General features: G+C 45.7%; 1 pseudogene; it reads left to right on the forward strand.

Annotated features, from left to right (window-relative positions):
- Positions 1–24,790: 24,790 nt before the first annotated feature.
- On the forward strand, positions 24,791–25,566 carry LOC123429773 (annotated as a pseudogene).
- Positions 25,567–26,536: the final 970 nt, after the last annotated feature.

A 26,536-nucleotide genomic window follows, 5' to 3' on the forward strand; every position in this document is an offset into this window, starting at 1 on the left:
CAGAGGTTGGATCTGGATCTTTTCCATCTTCGTGAGCGCAAGGTGCCTGGGCGGAGCCGGTCGGTCTAGAGTAAAGGGCGGCAACCCAGTCGCAGCATTCGGACAAGCTATGTCCTGGCAGTAGAACCAGGTCGACTGCCAGTTCCTAACTGACTCGGACAACTGGAGAGGGGTGTAGCTACTCTTCGTTTTCTTTTGGAAGCCTAAGCCCCCGTAGAGCTGGAGAAGATGGATTTTATCATCCGACTGGCTAAGTTTTTTGACAGTCTGGGATCTAGCGGAGAAGATGTACTTAAAGAGCCCCCAATGGGGAGGACAACCGATAAAGCACTCGCAAAGCACGACGAAGGCAGAAAGATGAGCTATTGCGTTGGGGGGGAAATGGTGGAGCTGTGCCCCGAAGTGATTCATGATACCTCTGAAGAAGGGATGAGGCAGAGAGAAGCCTCGGTACACATGACTAAGCAGCAAGACGCGTTCCCCCTCCTGGGGCGCCGGCTCCGTCTCGCCCTCCGCCGGCAGCCTCCATGAATTGTTTTTGATCATACCTTGCTCCACCAGCTCCAGCGGGTCATCCTTCGTCACCGTGGAGGGGAGGAAATCCCACTGGATCCAACCCGCCGGCAGAGCATGCTGTCGCCGCTGAGCAGGAGCCGCCGCCTTCTTCTTCTTCTTCTGTGACTCGAGCTTGCTCGTCTGCCCCTTCGTCATGGTGAAGGCTGCAGATCCGCAGGGGAGGAGAGGAAGGAGGAGGCGTGGAGTGCGCAGGGAGCTACGGGAGAAGCAGGGCGAGTGCGAGCTATCAGGCGAGCGCAACGAGAAACCCTCACTGGGGAGGTTTAAATAAGGTTCCGACTGGGTCACTAGCAGGTGGCCCCGAAATCTTATCCCCCGACCGGTTGCTGCGATATTAGTGGAGGAGATGAAGGCACGGTAATCGAGGCGGCAGAAACTACTCGATGACGATGTCGTCACTCCCGCTGAGCGCGCGGCAACCGAAATTTGAGGATCCCAGAAAATCCGCCACTGTCAGTTGACCGGTCACGTCAAAAGATTCCGCGGAAGCACTCGGTCTCTGACGGTTCGTTTCACAGACAAATCCACTCGGATCATTGGTCAAGAGGATAAAATGGATCGAGGCAAGCAACGCCAAAGTCGCATCCATACCAGTCGGATCCGTACTCCAAGCATCGTCTCGTCATTCCAACCCCGATCCATTCGGGGACTAATGATGGGGTCATAGTCCCAGGGTAGGGTCATAGGCCTGCCATATAGGTCCTACCCAAGGACTACCCTTCATAAGGGACAAGGCCCTTAGTCAGTTCCGACTGAATTAAGGACTTCCCATCATCCAGTCGGTGACGATTCCTCCATCATCCAGTCGGAGATGAGCATTCGGAACGTATCAAACTTACCAACTGGATTCCACTATGTACATCGTAACCCCCCTGGAGGGCAACGGTCATACGTTTTCATGTACCATTATTAGCATTTAAGGCATACGTACCTGTAATGTAGGCATTTATTCGCCACTACACCACCCCTGTGCACCGAACCGTTGTGAAGGGCAGCGCACTCTATATAAGCCGCCCTTTCCCACTGGTGCAGGGGTTGGCATTTCACTGTAATCCATATTCCACTCAACATCAAGCTCCCAAGAGCACTGAGACGTAGGGCTTTTACCTCCACCGTAGAGGGGCCTGAACTCATACAACCTCGCCGTAGCTAAGGCTCTGCCCATCCTTTCGTACCCTACACATCTACTGTCAGACTTATACCCATGACACCTACCACATGTTAAATATCAGTCTCTCAACCATGCCATGATAACCTTCAACCTGTTTGACCTAGCAAACCACTGATTGGCTATGTTACTGCTTGCTTAACCCTGTTGTTAGCGTTGCTAGTTGCAGGTGTAGTTGCTTCCATGTGATAACATGGGATCCTTGTCATATCACCATATTAATGCTATTTAATTTATGCACCTATATACTTGGTAAAAGGTGGAAGGCTCGGCCTTTCTAGCCTGGTGTTTTGTTCCACCTTTGCCCCCTTAGTTTCGGTTACCGGTGTTATGTTCCATAAATGAGCGCTCCTAACACGATCGGGGTTGTTATGGGGACCCCCTTGATAATTCGTTTTAGATTAAAGCTGGTCTGGCAAGGCCCAACTTTGGTACTACATTTTCCTAATGACTAATGAACTGCATAGGGAGTAATTAACCCAAGGAAATTTAATCAACCCCCGGGCCAGTGCTCCTCATGAGTGTTGGTCCAACCCAGAGCACTGTGCGGGGCCAACCCAGGGCAACTTGGGTGATTTCTATCAGGCCACCGTACGCGTGGCTTATCCGTTGTGTCCTAAGAACGAGGTACGCGACTCCTATCAGGATCGTCGACACGTCGGGCGGCCTTGCTGGATTAGTTTTACCTTTGACGAGATATATTGTGCATCGGGATTCCGGTGATGCTTTGGGTAATCTCAGAGTTGAGGTTTTCCACTAGGGAATCCGACGAGATCGCGAGCTTCGTGATTGAGGATTTCTATGCGGCTTGTGGTAATTTGTGATGGACTAGTTGGAGCACCCCTGCAGGGTTAAATCTTTCGGAAAGCTGTGCCCGTGGTTATGTGGCAACATGGAAACTTTGTTTAACACTGGTTCTAGATAACTTGAAGTTAACTTAACTAAAGTATGCCAATTGTGTGCGTAACCGCGACTGTCTCTTTCGTGAGTTCCTTCTCCGATCGAGGACACGTTGGGGTTATGTCTGACGTAGGTAGGTGTTCAGGATCATTCATCTGATCATCAGTAGTTCACGTTCGTTATGCGTAGATCTTTCCCCCTCTTATTTCTTGTACTCGTAAGTTTAGCCACCAAACATATGCTTAGCCGCTGCTGCAACCTCACCACTTAACCTTACCTCACCCATTAAGCTTTGCTAGTCTTGATACCTTTGGAAATGAGATTGCTGAGTCCCCATGTGGCTCACAGATTACTACAACACCTGTTGCAGGTACATGTAAAGGTTACTTGACGCGAGCGCGTTGATTGTTCATTTGGAGTTGGTTCTTCTTCTTCTTCATCATCGATCTAGGATGGGTTCCAGGCCGGCAGCCTGAGAAAGCAAGGATGGACGTCGTTCTTATTTTCTCGTTTGTTTTCGTCCGTAGTCGGACCCTGCTCTTACTCTTGATGAATATGTAATGTACGGATGTGACTCTGATGTAGCTTGTGGCGAGTGTAAGCCAATTCTATTATATATCTGTTCTTTTCAGTACATGTACTTTTAACGATATCCATTCTTGCAACACGACGAGATGCGCTTCTATCCCTGACGAGGCCCACGTGCCAAATTGAGGATAGGGTCGCATCTTGGGCGTGACACTCAAGGTCTTAGAAGTAGCCACAAAAAATACTCAGCCATTGTCCCACAAAATATCTCTGCCGAAATCCATATCACCAAAATTGGTGCCACCAACAATTTCCTTTCATCCCTACCGATTTTACACTTGACAAAACCTATGCCAAACCCAACCATCTCGGTACCACCAACATTCCTATTGGTGCCACCGAGATTCAATGACCAACTTTATGTTGAGAGATTTCAAGAAACAGAATTTCGAGTATGAAATCGGTCTCACCGAGATTTGTAAACTTGTCTAGGTCATCATATCGGTACCACTGAGATTCATATATCGGTCTCACAGAGAATTGAAAGTTGCCGCATTTAGTGCAACTCGGTACCACCGAGACTGTTATCGGTGTCATCGAGTTGGGCAATAATGTTGTAACTATTGGATTTTGGTGGATGCCTATATATACCCCTCCACCTACCTCCCACTCGCAGAGGAAGCACTCAGAACACACACAGAGTTGCCAGATCTATTTTTTGAGAGAGAGCCACCTACTCTTGTGTTGAGGTCAAGAGATTCCATTCAAACCATTTGAACCTTAATTTATAGCGTCCCCAGTTGCTTTCCCCAAGAACAATCTCTCCTACCCCTGCCAAATCTGAGAGAGAGTGATTGAGTGTTGAGGAGACTATATTTTGAAGCACAAGAGCAAGGAGTTCATTGTTCTACCACATTAATTACCTTTTGGAGGGTTGTGCCTCCTAGATTGGTTAGGTGTCGCTTGGGAGCCTCTCACTTCATGTTGTGGAGTTGAACCAAGATGTTTGTAAGGGCAGGGAGATCGCCTACTTCATGAAGATCAACCGTGAGTGAGGCTAGTCTTGTGTAGACAGAAGCTGTGGTGGCATGGACAAGGTCGCTTATTCGTGGACCCCTTGTGGGTGGAGCCCTTAGTGGACTCCCGCAGTCGTTACCCTCCGTGGGTTGAAGTCTCCACTAACATGGACGTACGATAGCGAACCTATTGAAACCTTGCCAAAAATTGTCGTGTCAACTTCTTTGTTTTTGATCTTCCTAAACTCTACTCCTTACTACACGTGCAGAGTCTGTACTTCCCAATACCATATTTGTTAGCGTGGTAGGGTGAAATAGACTTGTTAGAATCGCTAAAATCTGCCAACAACTAAAATTGGGAAAAGTCTAGGATTTTAATTAATGCAAGTAGTCTATTCACCCCCTCTAGACACCTCTTCTAATGATCCCACAAATTGTATCACAGCAAGGTCTCCATAACCTTGGTTTAAACAACATTGGTGGAAGATCGCCATGTCAACCTTTTGAGTTTGATCTCCCTACCTTACCCTCTACTTTACACTTGCATGTTTTACTTTCCGCTGCTATACTCTTAGATGTGCATGTGTAGGGTGTCGGGGCTATACCCGACTGTGTAACCTGGATTGAAATATGACCCGCCAAGGACTTGGCGACTCACCGGCGACTTAGCAGTGACCTGGCGGCGATTCATACTTGACCCCACAGGCGGCTAAGACAAATGAAGAAGGCCCGAGGCCCGGCGTACACCCTGGCATAAGACGGCTCATAGAGAGGCCAGAAGGGCCGACTCACAAGAGAAGGCCCAAGAAGAGGAGAGACTCCCTCAAAAAGGAAACAAGACCCGGATTAGGATTCTAGAGAGACTAGTCCTAATCCTACTCCTAGTAGGACTCTAAATGTAAACCCACCCCTTCCACTTATATAAGGAGGGGTAAGGTGCCCCAAGAGGGACATATTGACAACTTAGGTCTAGACAAGACAAATCATGAGATAGACAGATTAGACACCCACGAGATTAGAGGTGGCGAGTCTGCACCCTTTTAATCAAGATCATCATCTTCATCAATGAAACACAAGCAGGATGCACACTTTTACCTCCATTGACGGGGCCGAATCTGGGTAAACTCGCGTCTCTCGATTCCGACCAACCCCTCTCAAGCCGCCACATGGTAGCGATGGCTCCAAACCTAAGTCCATGCACGAGGACATATGCCGTGACAAAACCACGACATTTGATGTCCACCATGGGGCCGATGGCACGGTGGTATTGTGTTCTTGGAGGGAAATTTCTAGGGATCAAGGAGCTAGAGATTGTTCAGATGAAGAAGAGTCGGGGACTTGTCAATTATGAATTAGGGTTTGCTGTTCTGTACACTCGGATGCGACGACGATCTTTTGAAGCCTGAATAGAGGATCTATTTTTACTGTTTATATCGCGCGTCGCGAAGATGGTTAGGATTTTTTGCTGAGCCGCCGTACGCAGCGCCACTGCACCATCGACCAAGATCGATTCTATGGTGCATCTGGCATGCGAAATTATCTACTTCACCCAAGGCGTATCTGTTTGAGTTTGATGTGGAACCGTCAAAACCCATGGCTATAGAGCACTATAGCATCCGTAGAGGATTAGGCGACTGTTTCCTGAGATCAAATCGAAAGCAAAACAACATCCAGTATCGACATCGTGTACTGGCAGCTATTGGAAGAAAGACCACAGTCAGAGGCGGACTCGGTCCCGTTGCGCCCACAGCTGGCTTCGCCGCAAGCCGACCGCGACCTAGACACGGGCTCGCCACTCCGCTGCTGTTTGCCTCACCTCGCGTGTCTGCGCCTGCACGACTCCGTCACGCGCCCTACGCGTGTTGCTGTGCCGCCCTACCTGCGCTGCTCTGGCTCCACCCGAGTCGTCCATGGACTCACCCATTTGTTTCGCCTCGCCCCTGCCGTCCGCACGCGCCTCCGCTGTGGTGGCCTGCCCCGCTGTGTTCCATCTCCACAGCCATGGTTCCGTCGAGCCAGCTTCACCGCCACCACGGACTCGCCCCGGTGCGTCGGGTGCCCCGCCACACCACACCTGAGGCCGCTGCCTCGACCCGCCTTGCCCGCCGCGCCGTGACCTCGCCAGCTCTTCGCCACACCTCACCTCAACCGTGACCCGCCTGTGCCACTGTCGTGCTCCACCTCTCCCCCTGCGATGCCGCACCTGCCGTGACCACAAGGGCTCGCCCTGCTCCGGCTGCTCTTTTCTTCACGCACGCCTCGTCGTGCCTCGTCGCCTGTCCACTAGACGCGCCTCTGCCTACGGCCGCGCACCCGCGACACCCCTGGTGCTGCTGTCTATACCGCCCCATGCCTTGACGCACTCCTCTTTCGATTTCGGGCCGCCTCGCTCCGCGTCTGCTTGGCTATGCTGAATGCTTGCAGATGGCCTCATCCATACTTCCGACTCGCTCCGCCTTGCTCGCTTATGCCGCCGTGGCTTCGCTTCAACCAGAGGGAGACAACTAACATGCCACTTGGGTATTTAAATTGCGACATCTACAACCAAGGATACCAGGTGCTATTTACTCAATATTTTATGCTTACATTGCAAATTAATTCCATCAAGAAATTCTCTACTATTTCATATTATTTTGTCGTTGCAGATCTATCCTGGCAAGGGGTTATTTTCTGGCGTTCGTTGAGCCGTAAAAAGCATGGATAATATATTCTGATGGGGAGTTCTGGTCTACCTCGCCTCTAGTTTCGCGATGAAGGTCAGAGTCATACGCTTCGTCCGACCGCTCATGAAAATCTAAGCAGATGCCTCCATTGCAACTTGCGTCAACAGGAGTGACCTAAATTACTATACCAACCTTGCATCTAAACAAATTATCGAGACTAGCACAAGAATCAAATTCAGTTGAACCAAAGATGTTACCACGCCGCGTCCGTCTAGCGCGACCACACCAAATTAAAACTCCACGGTCAACTCTCACGTCCGCGCGACCAAGACGACTTATAATGACGCGGCGAACTTTCACGTCACACGGTCAAGATGGCTTACAACGCCGCAACCGATTCTTGCATTCGTATCTAATTGCCAGACGACTCTCACATTCAACTCAACCCGCTGGTGCAGTACTTGCCTGTACGAGCCGCCCAACAGACGGATACAAGATGTCGCCCTCGTGGTCTGGACGACATCAACCCACCGGTGCAGTGCTCTCTTATACGAGCCGTCCAACAGAAGCGCGCAAGTTGCTGCCCCCACGGTCCAATCTACATCAACATATCGGTGCAGTGCTCGCTTATACGAGCCGCCCAACAGACGCATGGAAGCTGTCGTCCCCATGATGTATTGGTCAATACTATCTACTTCAACATATCAAAAGAAATAGGAGAGGTTTTCATGAAGGAAACATCCCTGACGAAGCCACAATTTGAGCCAGCCATTATCGAACCGACAATTCAAAAACAACTACAAAGGAGAAGGAAAGTGATCCTCACAGAGTTACGAGAGCCGGACTACCTGAGAATTAGGCACGGGCAAAAGTCCATTATTCACCATCGACCCTATATCGGCTTATGTCCCAATCAAGTATGGAGATTCTCAAGCTGCCTCTTTGAGTCGACTTAAGACTCGAGGACGACATGGACATGGCTCGGTAGACTCAACTGGGATGAATAATTCAAGAACCCCGGGTTGTTACAGCAATAAAGCCGGCGCCCACGAAATTCGGGGTATCTGCCGTTCCAACTTCTTGAAAGAATGAGTCTTTATTGTTTCATAAGCCGTCCAAGCATGGACGCTATAAGTATCAAAGAGCATAAGTCGCCATGCTGCGCTTATTTCAAAACTGGATGCTGGTACGTCAAAGAGGACCAAAGTTGCCATGTTGCACGATTCAAACATACGCGCCCTATATGGTTTTGAGAACCAAGCCGTCTTACTTGGGGGCTACTAGCTCCCAAGTCATTTTGCAGTAAGAGCGTAAACGCTTCTGTAATCCTATGGCTGGCTTTTCCCTAACCATAGGTCACTTGGGGGCTTCTGCTCATTGAGTTCAGCCTGAATACCTCTTGGCTAGCGAAAAATTAACGCATTACAATGGTTATAATGGACTGTGTGTTTGGCGACTCGCCCTATGGTCCCATGTACTCTTGGCGAGTTAATCCAGTTTGGACCCTGAACTCGCCTTGGTTAAAACATGAAGGGTGCTTGCGGGAGCCGGCATATGGAAAATAGACAAACCATGGGTTCACTGAACCTGCTTCACTGAAGGTTGACTCGCGCCTGATCAACCGGTCCAAAAAACTAAGGCTGTTGCAAAAGCCTCTTTAGGGTAGCACTAGAGCCTTGCAAGCTCATCCTACCCTGTCGTGACTCACTGAGTCGGCTTAACCTTTTTTAAGTACCACTAGAGCCTTGAGAGCTCGTCCTACCCGCCGTGACTCACTGAGCCGGCTACCATGACTCACTGAGTCGGCTTAGTTAAAATAACTTGATGCCACTCTATGGTGTTGCCAGCATTATTCTATCATATACATGCATCATATTGCATTGCATCATGCATCATACATACGTATCATGCCGGTCTTCAAACCGGATCAAAGCATAAATTCTTCCAGGTGCAAATAAATATTTGAATAGCCAATTTGGATGGATTTTCATCATGGTTTATCATAACCAGTGCTAACTGATTGGGTTTCTAAGCCAGCTCGGAAGAATTGACTATTGTGGAAGAGCCGCCCTATCACATATAATGTCGGGTCATCTAATTGACCGGCTCATGGATTTTTTTCAACTTGTGCTCTGTAGAAAACTACAACACTTACGGATTTCTCTGACATATGGATTTCTCAAGTATATATTTGGAGGGTTACATTACAACCATGGTCAAGGATTTATTTCATCACCAAAGGCATAATAAGAGTGGATATGATTCTATAATGGAAGGAATAGTCCCAACTCGCTGCAAGCACGCAACCCGACACTTGGGGGCTACATTATTCAAATCAAGATTACATCAAAGTATGAAAGTCCCATGTCACTTCAAGCATGCGCTATGACACTTGGGGGCTAATGCAATCTGCTTTTAAAATCATTACATCATCAATAGACCTGGCTATTTCAAGGAGATAAGCCGGCCCTGGGGGCTACATCACTCTTTATTCAAATATGGATTCAAGGAAGAACCGGTTCATCGTTTTTATAACGACTCGACCCTTGGGGGCTACACATTGCCGCTCAAAGTTTACATAATGAGATCTACAAAGTCCATGCTCATTATTGCATAATGACCCGGCCCTTGGGGGCTACATCATATGATGTTTTATTTTCAAAGGGGAAGAACGTAGAAGTTCCGAGTTGCCGCAAGCAATCGACCCGGCACTTGGGGGCTACAACACTCAGTTGTTTCACAGATCATGAGGTCCAAATTGAAGACCCGGCCCATCACACACTGACGAGCCGACCCTTGGGGGCTACACCAGATGAAGCTTTATAAGTATAAGATGATTACAAGTCCTAGGCTACTGCAGGCAAGACAACCTAGCACTTGGGGGCTACATGGTCAAAGATATTATTGCAAATCTCCAAGTCATCATGAGCTGCTAAACTTGGAGCTGGGGGCTACAGGTAATATGGATATATCAAAAAATTGAAGAGCACTTTCAATATGTCAATTATGAGCAAGACCGGCTCAACATATTTTTATCTAGTTGAAGCATTGAAAGACTGGTTCAGCATTACATGGATTTCTTTATCCCCAATAATTTGATTAAGTCAATTGGAGTTGAGTTGTTTGATGGGGCATTACCAACAGTCATAACCCGCTATTATCAATCATAACCCGCCGAAGCAAAGAGAAGTCGGTTCAACATTGTGTGGATTTCTTATTCCCCAAATTTACATCAAGCCAAAGCATTGAAGCCCGATTCAATGGCATATGTATTTTATTACGGAGGACACATACGTGCAAAATGATTGAAGACAGTTGAAAGAACAAACCCGGATTTTTCAAGGAGCCACTTCAGTAAATCAAGCCAGACAGAGGAGCAAGCCGTTCCCTTAACATATTTATTATTCTTATTTCAAGAGCTTACCATGAATAAATTCAAGCTAACCTGGGGGCTAATGTCGGGGATATACCCCGCGGTGTAACCCAGATTGATGTATGACCCGCCAAGGACTTGGCGACTCACCGACGACTTAGCATTGACCTGGAAGGCAAATCATACTTGACCCCAGGGGCAACTCAGACAAATGATGAAGGCCCAAGGCCCGGTGTACACCCTGACATAAGACGGCTCATAGAGAGGCCAGGAGGGCCGGCACACAAGAGAAGGCCCAAGAAAAGGAGAGACTCCCTCACAAAGGAAACAAGACCTGGATTAGGCTTCAAGAGAGACTAGTCCTATTCCTACTCCTAGTAGGACTCTACATGTAAACCTACCCCTTCCACTTATATAAGGAGGGGTAAGGTGCCCCAAGAGGGACAGATTGACAACTTAGGTCTAGACAAGACAAATCATGAGATAAAAAGATTAGCCACCAACGATATTAGAGGTGGTGAGTCTGCACCCTTGTAATCAAGATCATCATCTTCAACAATGAAACACAAGCAGGGCATAGGCTTTTACCTCCATCGGAGGGGCGGATCATGGGTAAACTCGCGTCTCTCGATTCCGACCAACCCCTCTCAAGCCGCCACATGGTTGCGATGGCTCCACACCTAAGTCCTTGCATGAGGACATATGTCGTGACAAAACCATGACATAGGGTGTACTTGACTTGTCATAATTGCTGAAACTGGCCCACACTTAAAATTGGGAAAAGGCTAAGTTTTTATCCTATCAAGAAGTCTAATCACCCCCCCACTAGACATACTTTCGATCCTACAATAACATAGGGCGACACAGAACTAGCTCCCGTTCATCGATATAATGTAGGCATGTATTCCGTAAATAGTCATACGTGCTTATGGAAAAGAACTTGCCTAACATATTTTGTCCTACCCTCTCGTGGCAGAGGTGTCCTTAAGGAAACTAAGGGATATTAAGGCCTCCTTTTAATATAGAACTGGAACAAAGCATTAGCACATAGTGAATACATGAACTCCTCATACTACGTTAATCACGAGAAAGAATCCCAATTATTGTCACTTTGGGGTATGCGGATCCTAACACGTAGTAGGTGCATATAACTTGTAATATCGGATGAAGAACAAAGATATAATGGTGAAAACATAAACGGTTCAGATATGAAATCATCACACTCAGGCCCTAGTGAAAAGCATTAAGCATTTCAAAGTCAAAGCAACAACAATTTCCGAACATAGTGGATATTAGGGATCAAGCCCTAACAAAACCAACTCGATTACATGATGAATCTCATCCAGCTCATCGCCAAGCAGCAAGCCTACGAAGGGATTACTCACTCCCGGTGGAGAGCATCATGAAATTTGCAATGAAGGAGGCTGATGATGACGATGACCGAATATTCCCATCTCCGAAGCCCCAAACGGACTTGAGATTTGGCCTCCCGATAAAGAAGAGGAGGTGGCGGCGGCTCCATATCATGAAACTTGATGAAACTTCCTCCCTTATATTTTCTCCGAAAATAGGATTTTATAGTGCTGGAATTAGGGTCAGCCGAGCCCCGTGGGTCCCACTAACCACCAAGCAGCGCTAGTGGGTGCTCACGTGCCCTAGTGCCAAGTGGGTGCCTCGGGCCTCCCTCCGGTGGGTCTTGGTTCCAGTATTTTTCTTTTATGCCATACAAAATCTCCAAAAAAATTCATTCCGATAAGTTTTATTTCTGGACAAAAACAACACCATGGTAGTTCTGGTGAAAACAACGTCAGTCTGGGTTAGTTTCATTCAAATCGTGCAAATTAGAGTCCAAAACAAGAGCAAAAGCATTAGTAAAAGTAGATACGATGGAGACGAATCAGTGGCTCCTCGTCATCGTTCTCCTTGTTCAACCATTTCTCATCTCCTCATCATTGGCATTTTCTGCATCCTTGTGCCGCTCCTCGTCCGTCTAGTCGTCGTCCGATTACTCCGGCGGCGGCCCTTCCATGAACTGGATAAAATAGAGGCCATGGCTCAACGCTGGAATCATGGAAGACGAGCACGATGATTCTGAGGTTGATCCCAGATCGGACACGACACGAGACTGGAGGAACTGGCATCCTTGGTGTTGCTCGACATTGCTGCGCTGCGTAAGTAAAAAATCGGTGAGAAAGCGAGATTGCAGAGTGTGTGGAAGTTTAGAGTGGCCGGCCAGGATGATGGAGATGGTGGTAACTGAAGCATGGTGTGAAGACAAGAGGAATGTCAATTGAAACAGGGATTCATGGATTATATTGGCACCTTGGCAGGCGGTTAGAATCCCTATATAGTCAACAACAATTGTGTGTACCCGGCCCGTCGCTCTAAATTTCCGCTATTGTGGAGTTCTCAATGTGATAATTACGCTCCAGGGTTGGAGCGTCCAATGTGTGCAATATGCCAACTGTTTCACATGTCTATATTTTAGCAGTCCACACAGTTCGCAAGATGCATTGGTTAAATACCCACACGCTTATATGAAACACAACGGATGTGCAACAAGAATTTAACATATGACAGTTGGTAAGCAGTAGATGAGCTCTCCTTATTGATGTAGCCATTAATAATCAAACAAAACCCCTAATGATCATTGCAAACAACGCATAGAAGACGGCTAATGCGGCACCTACAACCACACATGCTAGTTCCTTCTTGTCTCTTGCTTTCATCTGTAACATGTGATTGATTCTTTTGCTTCACGATAGTGATTTTACACTCCACATCAGTCAGTTTCTTCTTCAACTTTACATTATCTTCTGCAAGCCTGGTGATAACACTCCGAGCCCTACCATGCCATTCATCATCCAACTAGTTAACAAAGGCACAAGCCTCATATCCCTGCGAATGTTAAATAATCAGGATGAGTGGGGGCATTAATTGAACTTAAGGGATGAACTTATAACTAACCTCTAAGTGACAACCGAGAAACCGTCCGCCAATGTCTAATCCTTGCACGCATACACGTCGAGCGGGAGCGTGTTTGTGCACACAAATCATCTTTTGGTACTTCTTTGTGGCGCAAAACTCGAAATCGAACTCATGTTGCGGGAATCTGCTAGTGTCATACTCTAGATCCGACAATTGATCACTTTCCTAAGAGAGATGGAGGAGTCCAATTCAAGACAGATTCAGTGAGCTGCATGCTTTTGGACATGATAAAAAGATGAGGAATGATTGGGACCTGACATGACGATTCGAATCTGTAGTACACCGGCCTCCTGATGGCCTTTGGTAAGTGCTCGACGGTGACCGCCGTCGTGGTGGTACTGCCAAGAGTGAATGTACAAACCGGAGCAACCACCCTCAAACCATCAAAACCACTCGTCCACATTCCCCCAATATGTGTGCCACGCTAGGGAATTTGAGGGCTACAAATTTGTAGACTATTTATCGATTTGGGGAATACGGGGAAACTATGGGGATATGATAACCCCTCGGGGAACTATTTATCGCACTGTGTTGTATACGACACACGGTTTCCCAAACCAAATCGTGTCATATGGAACATGACCATTTGTGATGTGCTACCCGGTACATACGGGTTGGTAAACAACCGCCCTTCAGAAACGCATAAAACATTATCCTGATAGAGATGTGGGCGGCGAACGAGGTAGCGGACACCGGATAGGAGGTCAATCCATGGTCGGTCGGTGGTGTTGGCGTTATAGGAAGTCCATCCTTGGTCTGTCAATGGTGGTGGCGTGATAGGAGGTCAATCCTCGATGGGCGGTGGGAGATATTGGAGGAGCTCAATCCTCGTGGTCAACACCGGTGTGACTCGAGCACGTCCCTCGTGGTCGTAGGCGGGATAGTTGAGCCCGGACTTCAGGTAGGTGCCCTGGTAAGCTCTGCTCCTTGACAGTGGTGTCTCACCATGTCACTGTTAATTAAGGTATTGTTTTCGTTGAGTGGCCTATTAAGGTATTAAATTTATATAAGGGTACTACTAATGATACATGTAAATTGGCTGGTCATTGATTAGTGTCATTGCACGGTTGGATAACATTATGTAAAACCCTCTATAAATTTTGAAAATAAAATCTCGTGATTTATTCACGCAACTTTGTGCATTCACAATCCATATGTTAATGTTTTTTGAATTACTCATCGCGTGTGCATATGGAATAATCTGAATGGATGGGGGGTTGGACAAGCTCAAGGTATGTGGATGACATGTAGGAGTTCATGGCTTTTGTTGAATAGACAAATAAGAGAATCAGCAAAGAAGATTACGTCCTCTATCCATGCAAGGATTGTACCAATACAGTGTCACTTCCAATTGATGTTGTCGAGTTACACTTATACAAGAGGGGATTCATCGGTGGTTACAAACGATAGACTAGACACGATGAAGAGCCAGTTATGGATGAAGGTAATATCCTGCATGTCGGCGAGGTGCCAAACCCCATTCAGAGTTGCATGGGTGTTGAATTTAACCTTGGGGCTCACACTTCAAGCTACAGACAAAATACTGGCATGCCAAACCCCAAAAGAAAAACCAACAGTGTGAAGCACACGGCACACCTTGATGCTATGCCAGATTTTACTGCTACGAATGTTGATTTCGAGGGCCTAGAAGTGGATATAGCCGAGTACAAGAAGCTGCCAACGATTGATGCGGCCTCCAAGAAAGATTTGTATCCAAGTTGAAAAAAATATACTCCAAGAAAGGCATTCACAGAGTTGTTGAGTCTTTTCAAAGACATTCTTCCAAAATATAATGTGCTCCCAAAAAGCACGAATGAAGCGAAGAAAGTTCTTTGTCCATTGTAACTTGAAGTCCAGAAGATACACGCTTGTGTGAATTATTGTATGTTGTACCATGGTGCCTATGAAGATTTACGTTCATGTGCAAGCATGCACAATACAAGTGCGGGAGAGCAAATGACAAGTACAAAACGAACGAAGAGATCAAGAGAGGAAGCCTGTTCAAGGTTGTTTTGTACTTGCCTATAATTCCAAGGTTGAAGTGTTTGTTTCCATAATCCTGGAAAGGCAAAGAGGTTGCACTGGCATCATGATGAGCAAGCTACGAATAAATATATGAGGCACCCAAAAGATGGGACTCCATGGGAACAAATCATGAAGAGGTTTAAATATTTTTCACATGATCCTAGAAATATATGGCTAGGGGAGTGTATGGAGAGATTTAATCCATTTGGCGATATGAGCACCCAACACAGCACTTGGCCGGTGCTTCAGTGCATATATAACCTTCCTCCTTCGTTGTGTATGAAGAAAATATCCATCATGATGTCGATGATTATCCAAGGCCCGAAGCAACCTGGAAATGATATCGACATTTACTTTCAGCTACCGGTAGAAGAACTGCTGGCATTGTAGAAGACCGGTGTGAACTTTTATGATGCCTACGGAAAGTACTTTTTCTTGCTACATGCATTGCTACTGCACACTGTTCAAGATATGCTGACATTAGGCAACACTTTAGGCACAAAACAAAGGAACCAGTAGGATGTGTCACATGCATGGATAGGACATCGAGTAGATTTATTTTCAAATCACGCAAAACCATGTATTGTGTCATCGTTGGTTCTTAAGGAGAGGTCACCCTTACCAAAAACAACAACTGAATTTGATGGTACGCTAGAGAAAGGAATGACCCCATCCCCCGATGATGGGAAGGTAGTCCACAACATGGTTAAAAACATGAAAGTTGTGCTTGGCAAGGGATCCGGTTCGACGTAAAAAAAACACCCAGGGACCAAGTGTTTAATAAGAAATCAGTGTTCTGGAATTATCTTACTAGGAGTTCCTAAGTGTATGCCACTCCATTGATGTCATGCACGTAGAGAACAACATCTCTGAAAGAATCCTTGGTACTCTGCTCAAGATTAAAGGCAAAAGAAAGGATGGTGATGGTGCATGACCCGATATGCTTGGTGATTAATCAGAACGCATGAATGAAAGAGAAGATGATGCCAAATTGCTCCACCTATACCAGAGTTACAATTTTACTAGAGCGGAAGTAAGAGGGTTCTTCGAGTTTTCATTGTCCATTGAGACACCCTCTTCCTACTCCGCAAACATCACAAGTATCATGCATGACATCTTGCCTAAAAAGAAGTTGTCTCACATGATTGTCACGTAATGTTGACACAAATCCTCCCGGTGGCCATAAGGAATATTGTGGACATTGACAAAAGAAATACACTAATTGATCTATGTGATTTCTCAAACAAACTATGGCACAAGGTGGTAGATATTGAAGAGTTGGACCGTATGCAAGCTGATATTACAAGAATATTGTCAAACTTAGAGATGTTCTTCCCACCGTCATTCTTTGATGTCATGGTCCATATCACCGCGCACCTTGTCGATGAGATAAAGTATTGTGGTCATGTGTTTCTTCGCAACATGTATCCCTTCGAGCGGTACATGGGAATATTGAAGTACTATTGTTGGAACCGATGTCATCGAGAGGCAAGCATCCTACAAGGTTATACCGCAGAGGAGGTGGTTGAGTTTTGCCACGAATACATGAAACTCACACCTATTGGTGTGCCCCTCTCTCACCATGAGGGAAGGCTGGCAGGTAAGCCGGTCCTTGATGGCATGCGCATTTGTTCACCTGGAGAAATGCCCGATCAAGCCCATTTGACGGTACTGCTTAATAGCCCTCGAGATCACGTCAAGATGAAAATTGACGGTGAGTCCTTCTGCATTTCTTGTAATTAAATTACCGACATTTATTGTGTAGGTGGATGCATCTCCCATCTAAAATGTTCGAAAATTCTTATCATTGCTTGGACAATGATGAAAATCACACAAAGTGGCACACAAATGCTTTATAAGAAATTCTTTGCGAGCACCCACATGTAATTACAGTTGGGATTTTATTTGTATGCACTAATAATGCATGGTAAATGTAAAAATGACTTAGATATAGTAAACGAGACATGTAATCCACCAAAAGATCAATAGTAGGAGTACAATGGTGTTTGCATACCATGGGAAAATTTTATGCAAAACAATGAGGTTGACATCGATTGGAGTCCCACATGCCAACTCTACTTTTGGACAGTATGATCCTTAATTGTGAGATGCCTTTGTTTCTAAAGGGGCGGTCATCACAACTTCCACCACACATTACCATTTTTTTCCACGGGGTATTCACATCATGCCACGGAGACACACCCATCTTCGTGATTTTTGGAATACATGTACATTTGCTCCAATTAAATTACTAACAATCCCTATGTTGGTAAGGAAAATATCTTCAAATTAGCAAACAAGTCATGAAATGCAACTGAAAATCAATACACAGGTTAAAAGGTGATTGTCTACTAATGAAAATAATTCAAGGCGAAATGATGAACTCACAAATTCATTTGAAATGTAAATATGATTGTTGTGCATAAACAAATAGCACACAGTTCATTCACTCAAGCCGTGTGCGTCCCAAACCATGGCTTATGACCCCTAGTGGGCGTAACATGAGCCATGTGTTATGATTGGCCACAACCCAAGCCATGCGGATCGTACATGTGCACCGTTGGATCCACCCTAATTGGACGGCAATCCTTATCCCCTCGTTAACACACGATGTTAAAGTTGGGATTTGATTTAAATGCACTAAATGTGTAACACCCTCAATTTTTTCGTTTGAGATTTCCTGATTTAATTTATTTTATATACAATTTCCAAAATTTTGATAAAAACCCTTTTTAGCATCTTCTTGAAAATCCTATCTTGAGCAAATTCCTTTCGAGTTTTCTTGGCAGCAATTCTCGTTTGGCAAAAGCTTTGCATAATTTCTTTCTTGACAAAATTTTCAATCTTAAGAATCCCTCTCTCCTTCTGTTCAAAATCCCTTAGTTTATGTCCCAAATTTTGCTAATTATGATCTACACTAAAATTCTTCCCTCTCCCCCTTTTATTGATTTCTTACCTATGACCCCCCTCTATTGACAAACTTTGCATAATCTCCTTCTTGACAAATTTTTCAATTTTAAGAATCCCTCTCTCCTTCTCTTCAAAATCCCTTAGTTTATGTCCCAAATTTTGCTAATTATGATCTACACTAAAATTCTTCCCTCTCCCCCTTTTATTGATTTCTTACCTATGACCCCACTCTATCATCACGGCATCTTTTAAAATCAGATTCTCGAAGTTTTGGGGTTGTTTTACAATTTTTCCTATTTTAAAATGACCCAAAGTAATTTCTATAATCAGTTTTGAACCTTAAAAAATTGACAAAGGAACTTATAGTTCCCTTTGGTTTCTGAATCCAAGTCCCCTATCCATTGTAGCCATATGTACCCTCAACCCATTGCAGCAAAAACCTTTTGGTTGCCAATTCAATATTTTCAAATTTTGTTTAACCAAAGTTTGGACCAGATTTGCTCTTTTTTAAAAACCCACCTCGACCAATTTCAAAAATTCTAAAAATTTGCAAGAAGCTTCTAGAACCAAAGAGAGACCTCTACAAATATTTTCAAACTCTAACTCTTTTTCTCATGCGTGTATCGTTTAGTCGAGAAGGTGGAGTGCACTTTTCTAAGGAGGACGAACTTCAGCGTCAATCTCGCGAGTACCTGCATTGGTGGCTTGTGCACTGTGCCTCCTCCTTATCCACGGTGTTGCACAGTCTCTTGGCTAGTTGCGGTCATCGAGGGTGAGCTGGCTTCGCACCGTCGGCCCTGGCAGCAGCACCAGCGGCGCCTCCCTCGGCCACCAGATCTCCTCGCTACAAAGCCGCACCACACAGCTCCACCCAATCCGTTGAGAGCCCGTGTGTCCGTCCCCCACCCTGTGCATGCTGATGCACCATCGTCGTGTCCTGGACAACACATAGCACGGTCTCTGCAGCCTCCACGCCCGTGAGGTGCCATTTCATCGAGCGATGGCCTCAACACGTAATTGCACGGTGTCAGTAGTGTAACGGAACCCCCGAAGGCCACTGTAATTAGCCCGACCACCGTAAGCACCTACAGAACCCCATGGCTCGCCGTAATCGACACTGGAGTCGAACCTGTCATGGCACCCCTCTCCCCCGCCTATAAATAGAGGCCTCGAGTCCTTTTGAAGCCATCACCTCCACCCTACTTCACCAGAGTCTTGCCAAAACCACTCGGAGGGCCTCGGGAGGGTCATCTTCCCCACCTCCGTCTGCGCCGATTCGCTTCGGGCTCCGGCTAAATTCACTGAGGTGAGAATGTTCCGGCGGCCCAAATTTAGCCAATGATTTCCTTGAGCACTCGGTCGTCTAAGGCACGCATCAATTCTGCGTTTGCAGGCTTCTCTAACGAGACCAAACTGCACCCAAAAGCGCCGCCTGCCAGAGTTGGAGGTACCGTCAACGTGGTACTTATCGGCGAATTTCTCAACCTCCCTAAGTTGCGGAATCATCCAGTGAGTGCGTCTGTCCCCTTCTCCCCCTATGGTTCGCAGCAGAACACCGCCGACGACACCACGAGTCCCCTGTCACCGGTGAGGTATTTCAAACCTAACAGTGATGGCCCATTGTGAGGGTTCTCTTTATTTGTGAACCATTTTTCAAAAGCGTATTCTACCAGAGTGTGTTTTCTCCTCTAGCTTGCGCACTTTCATCAGGGTGTTTTCTTCCTTTTCTGTCATCCCCCTCGGATAATATTTGTTTATTAGAGAGTGACATCTAAACTCCTTTCTTTCATAACTTTTAAACTACACGGGCTTTTGTGTTGATTCTTTTTGCCAAAAAAAATGTTGTTATTTTTTAATATTTGTTCAAAAATATTTTGAGACATTATTTTGGACATTTGGCATTTACATTAGAATCCGATGTGTGTGACGTAGATCCTGAAGGGGGATACGCTGCAGTCAACTTCACCGAGATAGACCCCGACTTCGTCGACCCACGCAAGCATGTTTGAACATTTGATGTGATTGTCTAATGATATAACTACGTGATAAATTGCTGCATAAGATAATCTGCATATCATATGGTATGATTTCATGCATGGCAAAGATGATAACCTATGTGATAATGAGAAGCCGTGGGCAGCCTAGTCACGTGTGGGACGTGATACGTTATGGCCTGATCATGCCGGATGCATGACACCATGTGGATGAACTTAACAACTCCATTGTGGGCATATACCAAGTCTTGTCAGTGCGTCACCTTAACTTTCGTGCTACCACAAGTCTTTTCGAAAGGGAATGCGGTGTAGTAGGTCGTAAACCTATTGTCACACACACGCCGAGTAGAGGGGCCGGGTTGAAGGTTCCATGGTCGTGGAATAATGCGAGTGATCTGGTCAGGGGCATGGGTTTTTTTGATCTAGGACCAAGAGGGGGCTCCCCCTTGTACCGCACGGTAGAAATTTGATCCCATGCTAGTCGAGGATTTTGGCCTCCCTGTCTTACAATTTTTCCCTTAGAAGCGTAGTTCGGGTGATTTTGGACCTTGCTGGGTAAAAATAGGTGTGTGCTGGTTTTGAGTGTTTAGTTCTAAAATACTTTATGCAGGATTGGTCCTAGTGACTATTAAAACCCATTGGCTGTGGGTAAAGAGTACACCCTCTGCAGAGTCAAAACTATTCGAGTAGCCGTGTCCACGGTCAAGGACAACACGTTGGCAGGTCAAGTATTCGGTCTTAGTGTTGGGCTCTCGAGAACAACTATTTTTCTATGAAAGTGCTTATTTATTGACATCTAACTGTGACATTGGGATTAATTGATGAAACGTGGTTGTACTGTATATCCCGAAGGTTGGTTGTACCACCCGGATATTCACTTACTTTATTATGCCCTTTCCGTGGTGTCGCTGAGATGTCGAACTGAGGCAAGCATTTACTTCATTATGCCCTTTCCATGGTGTCACCGAGACACCCAACTAAGGCAAGCATTTAATTTATTATGCCCTTTCTGTGGTGTCCCCTAGACGCCCAACCGTGGCTTGATAATCTATTACTAAGCCATGTACGCGGTGTCGCTGAGACGCGTGACGGTGGCTGTTTATTCTTAACTGTCAACCTTTCGAGGTGTCGCTTCAGACACCTGATCGGTGCCTTTTTACTTTCTTGGATGTTTCGGGAGGAATACCGCCAACCTATCTACACTAACTTAACTTCTGTTAGATGTTCTACCATGACTAATTGTGCAAATTAACCCTGCATATGAAATTGTTGCACTCACTTATCTTTTGTGCAAACTGTCTTGCGAGTACTTTCAAAGTACACACTCGCTTATTGATGTGGGTAGATATGGATGAAGGAGACCACATGGATAAAGAGTACGACATGAGTCCGATGCCTAGAGGAGTCCGAGTCAGTATTGCGATCTTCGAGTTTGTCGTTGTATCATTTCATCGCTTCAGCCACCATTAATAAGTGGTCAAGCCTAATTCTGATGCTTGGCATGCAGTAGTACTTAAGTTGTGTTACCTCATTTTGATGTGACACACCTATCTTTATGTGAGCAGTAGTGCTATCCATGACCACTTTGATATATCCGTTTGTATGCCAAGTTTGGATGTGCTTGTAATAAACTATTAAGCGGCCTCCGCTCTACCCTATTTAATACTAACTACTATTGGTTTTGTATATCAAGTTGGTCTACCAATGTGAATTATTTTCTATGTTGGGTGACATTCATGGATGATTTCCAATGATCATGTTATTTGGAAACCGGTCTTGACAACCTTGGTATCAGAGTGAGGTTGACCGGAGGAAACCACTAGGTGCGATCGCTAACTAGATAACGAATTTAGTTTAATTTGAGTGTTCTACATACTGTAGAGATTTTTCTGTTAGTCAACTTATATTTATGTTATGACTATTTTGAAATTTTTGTCTACTATGTAGATGGCTAGCAACGACTGTTCGTCTTAGGTTTTCGCCAACGAGCCGGCAGGATTTTCGCGACTCCTCCCCATCATTATGAGCATCGCAATTAGACCAACGACTCGCACCGAGTACATGTTTTACCACCAAAGGGTCAACGACACTCTGACTATGCATGAGGCCTCGGTGTAGTTCATTGGTGTGTGCGTTGAAACACGTAGTCTTTGCTTTATCGGGAGAGCCATGACTACGGAGAGGCAGGCTATGCAGACGGCTGCCAAGGAGGCAATTTCCCGTCTCCGGGACACCCTCCTAGTGATGAAGAGTCCTCCTTATCACTACCTCCCGTGCCATGTCTCATACACTAGTCACTACGCTTTTTCCTGCCCTAGAGGAGATGATGATGAGGCTATTAGAATGCTCATGCAGTACGTCATGGCCCTGGAGTCAACCTTCGACGGCTTAGTGGATGATTTGGTGGCTGCTCGTATGGAGGCTACTCAGGCACGTCCTCCTAATAGGACTGACCTTCTCCGTCCCGCGCCACCACAATCATTCCCTTCCTCCTCTGCTTCTTGCACACCGTCAGTCCAGCCAGTTAGCCGCCAGCTGCCTTCGCTTGAGGAGTTCAATCATGTTATTATTTTGACCCCTATTAGAGTGGCTCCGCGTGCTAGCCCCGTGCGTGCTTCACCGCCTCACGCCATCCGCCTAGAGACTCTTTAGGAGGAGGTTGTGTCACACCCTATGTTTTGACGCTCTTCACTAATTAACATATCTCGAAAATTAGGACCAGTTAAAACTTTTGTGAGTGCTTCTGATGCTTGGTGTGATTGTTGCTTGTTTGCTTGATTGCTTGCGTTTTAAAATCACAAGTTCCTACTACTCTGTAGATTCACCTCCTTGATCCAAACACTTGCCCAATGATCATGCCATGTGTATAGGACGTAAAAAAATATTTTTACCAAACAATATTTTCACCAAAAAGTATTTATTTCATATAGGTTTTCAAAACCCCGTGAGTTGGGATTTGTACTACAAGTCCTCAAATTAGGGAAGTTGTTTTGCACCAAATATTTTATTTAAATATCATAATCAAGAATACTTCCCGAAACCACAAGATTATTATTTTAAAAGCTATTTTACTATTTTATTTAAACATCTTTTTCTGAGGCAAGAAATGGTCTTTTATGAAGGAAAAATATGTTTCTTGCGTTAAAAATATTTGAAAAAATTTAGGGAAACTTAGTGGACATATATATTCAATATATAAGAGTTTCAACACATGGTGATGTTCAAAATATTGGACAAAACCCTTGATAAACCTTTCTCTCTATTTCAAGCTTTTGGAATATTTCCATAAGAAATATTGTCAATAAATCCCATTAAAATTCTAGGATGTCACACATGATATATGTGATGATCTTGCCAAGTTTCATCTCAATCCATGTTGATTTGATTCACCTAATTATTCAAAAACACTATTTGTCCATATCCAAATTTGAGCAACTCTACTTTGCCATGTGTCACCAATTGTGTTCAAATTTTGTGGACATGTTCTGATGCTCCAATAATAAATCCACACCAAGTGGCGCATCAAGGAAAATGGATGAACTTGTCCAAAACCCCTCAAAACCTTCTATGCTGATTTCTAGAATTGGGAATTAATTTGCATGGTTTTATCTGTAGAAAGCCATTTCTGTCCATTTCATGTGTTTTTCAAGTCTACATTCGAAACTTTCTCCGCAAAAACCCAAATTTGGTGTACAAGCTCATTTTGACCTAACATGTGATCATGTTAAGTTTAATTTTGACCTAACACCCATCAAACACCTTCTGTTCACTTACCAAATTTGCTGCTTTGCCCCTTCCACTTTTAGCTCAAATTCTTACCACAGCCCCTCCTAGTCCCCCTTTACTTCTAGTAACTTTGCCATGGCCCCTGGTCAATTATTGGAGGGTAACTTCCTCTCTTTACCTCTCCTTTTTACAATCTCAACACCTCTTTTACCCTCTTACAATATTTTTGTTCAAGACAATCCCCCCACATCCATCCAGATCACCTCTAGAATGCTAATGCAGTATTTCAAACAAAGATATGGCATGCTCATGTGAAAATATGAGAAGCCCATCCGAAACTTGATTTTTGGCAAAATTGTAGCCTTGAACTGCAAGTGCTAGATACTCTCACCCTCCTAGAATTAAAACTTGGTGTACTTGCAGCCTTTCCATACCTAATCCCCCTAGACAAGGTCTCATCCCCTATGCCCAACAGTAAAACCACTTTTGAGAGAGCCCAAGTTTGTTGCTACAAACTTAACCAGAGATGAAACCCAGCCTAAGCAGTATCATACGATACCAAACTCCTACATCACTCTCGTGCACGCATGCCTTGCATGCCAAACATCTTTGACAAACCAAAAGGCTACTGTGGACAGGTGTGGGCATGGTGACCATGCTGCTCGCATGCACTAACGGTGCTGTGTGCCTTGTCCTTGTCTCGTAGCTCATGGCAGGGTGCAGCCAGATGCCCACATGCGCCACAGAGCCTCCCTCGAGCTGCCACATCTCCCCTACACCAGCAAGCCTCCAAGGTGGACTTGACGCGTGTGCTCGCCGCATCAGAATGCACCCGAGGCAGACCCAAGCTCCCCTTCGTCGCTCCCCCTCCATTTGGCCCTGCTCGAGTCCCCTCTCGGCCACTTCACTCCCTCTCCCTCCTAATGGCCTCCCGGACCTCCCCATTCTCTATCCCGAGCCCTGCGTCCATCCCCGTGCCCGTAGCTTCTCCGCCAACCGCAGCTCAAATCCGAGGCCGCGGTTTCTCCCTTCCCCCTCTAGTCCATGTTGGAGTCCCCTCAGAGTCGTGTCCCTCCTCCCCCTCGGCCCCATCTCCTCTTCCCTTGGTTGTGCCCCCCTATCCAAGTTCGTCGTCGCTGCCACCCGCTTGCCGTCGCTGGCGTTGTTCTGGTGGTCCTCGACGTCCGTAGGGTGTGGGAATGCATGCGCTGCATCCCCCCACGCCCGAGGATGGCTAGGCTAGCACCGGAGGAGGCCAGTGCCGCCGGGGCAAGCGCCAGGCGCCGCTCACCTCTGCCTCCCCTGCACCATCTCCATTCGAGCAGGGGAGGAAGAAGACTCTGACCGTCGGGGCTCGGGCACCAGCGACCCAGCGGGTCGGGCCCACTCATAAGTGGAGACGGGTTCCCCTCCTCGTCGCCTCCCCGCATAGGATTAGTAAAGCCCGAAGGTGCCTCCTGCGTGGCCCCTTTTGCTCACTTCCCCGGGCAACTGGACCGTCCCAGTTCGCTGCAACACTAAGTTGCGCCCACTGCGTGTCTTAGGCCCGCCTAGGTAATTGGCTTTTCTTTTTTCTTATTTTCTAGAGAGAGTAATTAAATCCTAGCAAATTCATATGGCATCCAAATTTGATGATTCAAATTTCTAGGAGCTTCTAAAATCCTTTCCTATCCAGATATGTATATTGCACATTTTTCGAAAGAACCATTCCGTAGTGTTAATATTCAAATCCAAATTGGAGTATTTCAAATCCCACCTTGCAAAATCCCTAGAAAATCTAAATCAACTCCAAATGGAGCGATTCCAATTTCCAGAGACTTAGAATATCATGCTATATTTTTCTAGCTTTAGTCAACATTTTTCTCTGGCATTGTGTCTCCTGGATCAAATAGATAGCACCTATTTCCATTTATTTCATGTTACAAAATCCATAGGAAATCCATACCAACTCCAAATCCAATGAAACCACTTCCTAAATGTTTCTAAATTCATGCCCTATTAAATGAGTGCCTCCACTCATTTTTATGAAAATATTTTCTGTATACTTCTTGTGGGGCCAGTGATGCCTCCACTTCCTCCGTTCAAAAATCTCTAGTGATCCGAATCTCTTAGAACAAGGTTTAGGTTTTTTTCTTATGACCAAAGATGTCCAAGAAAAATAAAAAATCTATTTAAAGAAAACTTTTTTTTTGCTTGTTGTGTGGCTTATCATGGTTGTTTCTCGCGATAGTAGACGGAGTAGATTAAGTGCTCGAAGTGGGAGGAGAAGCGTTAGAATACATCAAAGACCTTGCTGAACCAGGCAAGCAGCCCTCGACCATGTATGAGAAAATACTTTTGTGCATGTCATATGAAGCATTTATTTCCGATGCATAAGACTATTTTGGATCGGCAACTACCTCGGTGAGGTGTTACCGGTAGTTCCTTTTGACACTTGCACTTGGGCATAACCCAACCATCTATGAGGGTTGTGCGGGTGCGTGTAGTTAGGTTGCTAGTAATGCTACACATGGGAATGGGTGCATGGGTGCATGCATGGTGGCGGTAAAAGGAAAGGTGACTTAAAACGTTTTTTTAAAAACCCCGTCGGGTGCCACTAATGCCTAAGGGAGATGGTGTGAGAAGAGTGACCACTTGAGAAAGAAGTGGTGTACCGAGAAAGGTTTTAT

The sequence above is a fragment of the Hordeum vulgare genome, chromosome 2H (genome assembly GCF_904849725.1).
Source record: "Hordeum vulgare subsp. vulgare chromosome 2H, MorexV3_pseudomolecules_assembly, whole genome shotgun sequence".
Taxonomy (NCBI): domain Eukaryota; kingdom Viridiplantae; phylum Streptophyta; class Magnoliopsida; order Poales; family Poaceae; genus Hordeum; species Hordeum vulgare.